Source organism: Octopus bimaculoides, chromosome 9 (genome assembly GCF_046866305.1).
Source record: "Octopus bimaculoides isolate indiv1 chromosome 9, ASM4686630v1, whole genome shotgun sequence".
Classification (NCBI taxonomy): domain Eukaryota; kingdom Metazoa; phylum Mollusca; class Cephalopoda; order Octopoda; family Octopodidae; genus Octopus; species Octopus bimaculoides.
In genome coordinates, this window is record NC_142936.1 from 29,952,862 (window position 1) to 29,960,910 (window position 8,049).

An 8,049-nucleotide genomic window follows, 5' to 3' on the forward strand; every position below is an offset into this window, starting at 1 on the left:
GTGACCATGCTAGAGCACCGCCTTTTAGTCAAAGAAATCGACTCCTGGACCCACAAGGTCTCCAATCTGTTTTGTTTTTCCTAATCAAATGTAAAGGTACAGACCAGTTATTAGATAAAAGACAAATTATACCTAGTTCCATCATATGATGAAATTCGGCCTTTGCTGCTTTAAGTTTCTCAGGAGAAAGCCTATGTGATTGTGAAAAGCTTAGCGGACCTTGAGTTATAATGTGATGCGTAACTGAATGTCCACATTTACTGTTAGGTGACAATGGTTTTGTAATTTGAGGATAATTTTTCAAAATTTTATGATAAGGATTGGTTGTAGACACTATAAGATATAATGGACAAACCATAGCGTTTCTGCATTTCATGCCCTTAATTGAAAAACTTGTAACAGAATCTACTAATTTTTATTCTTTTACATCCACCAACAAACTATACAATAGAAAATCTGACCCTAATATCGGATAAGGCAAATCTGCCACTATGAATACCCATTTAAACTCTCACCCTAAGTTAAGATTGAGTGTTAAGGATATTTCTCCAAAAGTTTTGATATCCGAGTGATTTACCACTTGAAGTGTCATAACTGTAACTTTAGGTTTTTCTTTAAGTAGTTTAACAGGCCAAATGCTACAGGCAGCATCTGTTTCAACCAGAAATCTTTTTTTTGATATTAAGTCAAAAATGTAAAATACATGACTGTGTGAGAAATGGCCTGCAGATTTCGTCGCATCTAATCTGTAGCTTTGAAGTTTTCCAGTACTTTTCTGTTCACATAGTTAAATGAACATGGTTGCATATAGTTATGAGCCTTGGTACCAAAACAGAAATGATACCAACAATATGCAGAATTTCTACTAGGACTTCGTGAGCGACTACAGGATCATCTCTGGAATTGAGAAGAAAAATGCCTACTATATCTGGTCAAATGCATGTTTTCTAATTTATTTGATAAAAGCTGGATTTGTTTTCTCAAATTCTTTCTTACTTCATTCAGCTCCAAAAGAAAGAGAAAATATCAAGCTGTTAGTTGACATGTCAATGTTAACTGGATTACACACATTTGAAGGATTTTGTGCTGATGAAATATCCATTATTCCATCTGCTAATTCTGCAAGCTGCATTATTGAGCTTTGCTCCTGGACTGTAGATAGCAAAGTTTGCATACTAACTGGTAATTGTGAAAAAAATATTTCCTTATCGAAGGACTCTTCAATTTGGTCACCTCCTAAAAGTTCCTTCATTCTTCTAAGAAGCTGTGAAGGTTTTTGATGTACAAGTTGTTCATCATGCAACAATTGAGAGAAAGATTTTTGTTTAGAACTTGATGTGCATCTCAATATTTCTTCCTTGGTCGTTAAATATAACCCATGTCCCACAGGATCGGTCAAGATATCTCTAATCTTGTTACTCAATGGAGCGGGTAGATAACTAATTATGTAAAAAAAAACGAGTGGAAAAACTACTTTGCTTGACAATTATTAATCTACAATGTCGAAATTGCAATTTTGTTGCTAGAAAGTGCAGTCAAATCCTGGCTGAAACTACAGCGTTAGCCTGCAAAAGTTTTTCGGCGTTCTTCATACTTGTGCCTTGCTTTCGATAAAATCACATTAGGCGGTCACCAGTTTTGTTGTAATTTGCATTCTATTTTGTCGTCTTCATATATATTCAATGGTTCATATATATTCATCAGATATGATATAATTAAGTTGGACTAAATATGTTGTGTTTGACATGTATGTATCTTTCAATTAAACTAACATCTTTTACTACTTGCTGTTGGTAGAATGACAAGAATAGTCAAATACATTTTTGTGGAGAAGTGTAAAAAGATCAATTGTTTTCAAATTTGGTAAATGGATTAAGTTTTGTATAGTAATTATGAAAATGAAATTAATTTTTCATATAAACCCATAATTAAAAAGTTATTAGCCTTTAAAAATTTCAAAATTAAGGTATTTTAGCTAATCAGAAACAAGTATTTTACACATCACCATGGCGAAGAACTCTGTTTCCATAGTAACCAAAGCAATGAAACACCTCATGTTCCACAGCTGATTGTTTACATAGTAGCCAAAGATGCTGTGCATGTTCACAAGGAATGTAACCACTGTTTTGACTGTTATTTTTAGCAATTCCTGTTGGTTTGCTCTTAGCTTTGCTTGCAAATCTTTTAATGTTTTTCACTGTTTACTGTAGCTAGTTTAATGTTTTTTGACATGCTGGTGCATGGATCTTCATCTGTTTTTAGGATGATCATTCCAGTTGTATGATTAATTGAACTGGTTACACATTCAACCTTCAAAGGATGAAAAGGCAAAATCAACCTCGGTGGAATTTGAACTCAGAATGTAAAGCATTTTACCCAGTGTGCTAATGATTCTGTCAGCTTATGGTTACACATTATATTACACATTATACGTCTTATGGTTACACATTATATTAACATATAACTGACTGAGTATACCACAGCACACATGTACCCGCAACATAATCCATAAGTAGAATCAGTACAACCCAGGCTAGGCCTTTTAATTACAGGTCCAGGATCTAATTACAGTGTAATTTGGCTGAGTATTCCATAGATATATGTGGTCTTAATATAATTCTGGGACAGAATCAGTGTGACACATGATGGACATAGCCAGAATTTCAACTGAATGTTTCTCAACTATTAAGAAAAATGCACCATTCACTGAATAAATTGTGGAAAATCACAACAAAATTAAACTAAATTATCAGTATATTCTATTGACAAGGAGTTGTGGGTCACAGATTTCTTCATTTCCCCTTATTGGTTATGTATTTGGTGTGAGACTAGGTTGGCCCTTTAGTTGTACTTCACTTGGCAGGGTTCCACATTGTGTCTAACCAATTTTACTCCCAATGCTTTGGCCACCTGACAGATTAACTACTAAGTCACTCTCAGAGATGCTCCATCCTCTGACATTCTGTGTCCCCTCTCTCTGCCATTTCTACAGCTACTATATGGCTTCTGCTCCTTGCAGCTAGCTGAACTTACCTCATGTCCTCTCAAACATTCCCATCCCACCTGCCTCTTTTCTTCCCATCATCCCTCTTATGTCCACTACCACCTCACCCCCACCTACAAGGTCTCACATTTATTACTATGCTCAGTCTTTCCTCCCTAAAATGGCTTCCCTCAAGAAATCCCTCCCTGCTCATATCTTTACTGCAGATGTTGGTTTATGAAAGTTCACAAAGAACATCAATGGTATTAATCATTAACCTCACTCATCTAGATGGTCTGTGAAGGGCATAGGCTCTGTCCCTTCTTTCAGATCCAACATGAGTAGAAGATAAAACAAAAAAAAAGATCAAACCAAAACTAGGCTAAAAGATTCTAGGCTAAAGGATTATGATGTCAACTAATAAGTTTACATCATAATCATATGCCCCTCTTCACTCCCTTCCTGAGGTATAGAGGTAAAACTGTACATGTGGTGAGCAAGTAATGTAACTGGTAGGTTTGGGTCCAGCTCCATCACCCTGTAGAGCTGAAACTGGCAGAATGAATCAGAATAGTTATTTCCTAAATGATACGGAAGGAAAAAGGGCATAGGATTGAGGGGTGGGATGTGAAAGACAGAAATTTTCCAGTGTATGAAACAAAAAAAGATTAAAAACAGAATGAAGGAAACCTGCCCACCTCACTTTTCCTTTCCTGTGAGGTATGGAACTTTGAAGGACTGTTGTTCCAAAAATTCTGCCCAGAATGGAGTGCCAGACTAAATGCTTTGTTCTATTCAGTTATGTTCCTCTGCATTCTGAGTTCAAATCCCACAAAAGTCAGTTTTACCTTTAATCCAGCAGGTATCAATAAAATAAATTACACTAGAATAGCTTGCCAATAACAATGCATTTCTCCATTCTTCTGTTAGAAAAGGGGATTATCACACACACTCTTCTCCCCTTTGTTTTTTGTACATGTGCATTATAGATGCATCTTTGAACTGCAGGGGAACAGATCCAGTTTCTCAGATCAAACATCAGTTTGCACAGCTTACTTACAAGTTGTGTGCTACCATGCTTGTACACCTCTATTGGAATATTGTCTTGTCCAAGAACTTTACCATTAGAAAGTTTTTTGATAGTAGTACTTATCTCTTCCAAGGAAGGATGTTCTACTAGTTCTTCAATTATAGATCACTGGGAATTTTGTTGATTACATCAGCAGCGGTAGTGGATTTTTTATTTGATACAGATTTAAAGTGTTCAGCCCATCTTTTTAGAATTTCATCTTTCCTACTTAAGAGATTTGTTCCATCGTAAGAGAGAGCAGATTCTGTACTACCTTTTTTGGGGCCAAACACATTTTTCACAATGTTATAGATTTAAGTTGTGAGAATTAGCAACCTGTTCCAATTCTCAGGCTTTTTTTGTCCACCAAATTTTTCATCTCATGCAGTTTTTTGCATAGTTTTTCTACAGGAGAAGTATAGGAATTTGGATGTTGATGAGTTTTTGTCTGAGATCCATGTCTTGTGTCTCTCATGCAAAGTTTCTTATTGGTGTTTGTTTCACAAATCCTAGAACTACTTCAGCAGATGATTTGATTCTGTCATGAATATTGTGCCACAGCACTTCAGGCATTCCTCTATTTCTGTAAGCTTTGAATTTAAATGTATTTCAAAATTTTTTGTCATTTCTGGATTTTATACAGAAGCAACATTTTTTCTTGGAAGTAAACTGGATTTCAGTGGCCTCTTTCCATATGGCTTAACAAATACCTTGCTATGAACCATTCTGTGATCCAAGTAACACTTGAGAGTTTTGTGAGTTCTGGTGAATCTGAAATCACTGCAATCCTTGTTCTTAGCCCAGCATGTACCAGTAACCAGATTGGGGATGCTTCCAGGTGCTTTTGCATTTATCTGCCTGCCCAAACACTGTATTTGGTTCAGTTCCAGTCCCATTCATCCAGAGGTCATGTGCCTGTAGAAGCTTCACTGACGAGGAGAAGCTGAATGCCACTCAAGGAGAAGGTTGTTGATCGGTACCAGTTTCTTGGGAAATCAATTAAAGGCAGAAAAGAGAGAGTGGCAGAATTATCAAGAGAGGTGACACTACTATGGAAAGATAAATTGAATTTTCCAATCATTTCCAAGCTCAAAAATGTGATTCATTTGCATGACAAATGCATCAAGAAAGGAAAATTTGAGCCATTAGAAGAACTGTTCAATATCACTAAAGTCCGCAGTGAATGGCTCAATGTTGATGACAACACTCTGTACTCCATCCAGCTCCAAAGCAAGGGTGAAGGGAGTTATTCGACAAGCAAAGCTACAAGCAAGCACACTATCCATCCTTCCAAGAGAAGATTCTCTGATGCAGAGGCCTCCCATTCTTTATCAAACTCAATAGCCCTGGATACTGACAGTGATTCTGAAGAAGAGATTGAAGAGTACAATTATGGTGAAGACGACAGAGTTGATCAAAATGATGGTGATAGCGATGGCACTTATCCTTCCACAAGAAGGCACAAATCTGCAATTGGTACGAGATTTCTAACTGGAACAAATGTCTCTACCAACAAAGCTGCAAAAATCTGCAAACAATTGTCAGAGGAGGACATTGATATCTCAGCTCCTAGTCAGCAAGGCATTTACAATGCACAATTCAAGAAAACTGGTGAAATGAAGAAACATTAAGATCGATATACTACACAATCAGAAATGGAGCCTGCATTTTGATGGTAAACATATTGATTGAAATGAATATCAAGCAGTTGTCGCCAAGAATGAAACAAGTGAAATCAAACCGGCTGCTCTGAAGCTGTGTGATGGCAAGGCTGAGACCATTGCAGAGGATTGAAAAGCGTCTTGGGTGAATTCCCCTTGTGGTGTGCAATCTCAATGATTATTGCTGATACAGGATGAAAGAGTAGGGTAGTGGTTAAACTGCAGAGAATGTTCTTGAGCAAAGGATATGAGAAGCCACAATTTGTGAGCAGCCAACACCATGTCTTGGACAGAATCCTGCATATTGTTATGGATGAGGAGCTAGCAGGCACAAGCAATTCACTCAATATCGAATTTTTCTTGTCAAAGAACTCATGACAAGTTATGAATAACTCCAAGGCTCCTTCCAGAATGGAACTTATCATTGAAGATAAAGCTGGTTGGAGAGATGATATGAAGTTTCTGTTCCACTTAACCCATGCCTTCAGGTTCTTCCATGAAAAGGGAGATGTAGATTTCATCAAGTTTCAAAAAATTCTGAACATCAGTAATGCCAGATGGAATTTGCAAGCAATCTTAGCCCTTCTTGCATTTTCCCTCATGCCACATGTGAGAGATTGCAGATGATCTGCCAGTTTATCTCATATGACTGGGCAGACCACTGGTTTAGTGACTGAGTGTATAGAGCTGAAGTCTATCCAGAGCTATTGCAAGCACTACTACCCTTCAAGACTCATTTGAAATGCTTGACAAATCATTGGAAACAAGAGCCCTCAAAACTAAACATCAGTAGAAGCAATCAAAGCTGTGAGCAAGCAATTAAGGTCACGCAAGAACTACACACCACATACAAGAACAAAGCCAACCTGTTGCCATTGTGTTTCATTCTCTCTATTAGATTTGCTGCAACTTGACTATTGACTAATTTGACTTTATACGACTTACCTTATTTTTATTGTTCTGGAATGCAGAATGCAGTTCTTTTAACAGTTATGGATTAAATGTTTTGGATCTTTTTCCCTTTTTTGTTTTTTATTCTATCGGGGTTCTAGTTTTTGGAAATCCACCCAAATACAACCAAGTATAAAAATGACAAAGTTAGTCATGGGTGAACTTTTATGATCGAATAAAAATAAAAATAAAAAAACCCATTGATTTTTCATTGTCTTCAAGCAAAAACTCATCAGAATATGATACAGGACTATGGAGTTACAAAAAAGTTGTATCCCTAGTGCACATAGCATGGTGAGATTCAGTGACCAGGTTTTGGGTGGGTGTTCTGCTTGCTATGGGCAGGTCTTCTTGAGCATGGCAGAGCACCAACCCTCCTGATCCATTGTCATCTCCTCTGTAAGGCTCAGCATCTTGAGCTCAGCATTCACAACCTCTCTTTCATAATTTATATTGTTCATGAAGCCAAATCTCCTGGAAATAATCCAAATATGGACAAATACCAAAGGAACTAGGGCCTATAAAGATAAGTAGATAGAAATAGATTCTGCTGAATTTAGAAAGTTTATTGGATTGATTACACACACACACACACACACGTATATGAATGCATAAATGTACATATAAACTTATATATGAATACATACATTCACATGCACATAAATATTAATGATGTACACAAACATATGATAGGTATACATAATACTGAAATATGCAACCCTATAAATTTCACAGGGTACAACCTTAAAGTTGACACCACTACAACGCATAAAATTTCTGTCTCACTATTGGCTAAAAATACAGTTTCTTTGATTTTTAAACATCTGTAACTTTTTTGTCAATTTTTCTCCACAAGATCATTGTTTCACAGGAATAAGTGCGGAAAACTGTGAATGAATTTAGCTAGATCCTCACTAACTGTTGATAAGGACTATTACATCTTTGCTTGGGTTTGACTGTTTACTTTATGTATACATGTGTCCCAATCCCCCTGATTACCATCTTTTCCATGTATCTTTACAGCAAAGTACCTGTCCTTATCCTTCAATCAAGGTGTGTATTGTCTCGCAAGCTACTAGTGACGGCAATATGAAAAAGCACTCAGTACACTCCGTAAACTGCTTGGCATTAGGAAACTATGCCAAAACAGACACTGGAGTTCAACAAGTCCTCTTTTATCTGTTGGATCCTGTCAAACCATCCAACTCATGCTAGCACGGAATAAGGATGTTAAGTGATGATAATATATGAGTACATATGTGTGTATGTATACATACATATCTTGTGAGACAGTGAGAGGGGGTCATAACTACAGTTTGGTGCCTCAGTGATCCTCCTTAAAATTGATCATTTTTGCTCTCATAATTTTTTTTCTATTGCATCAA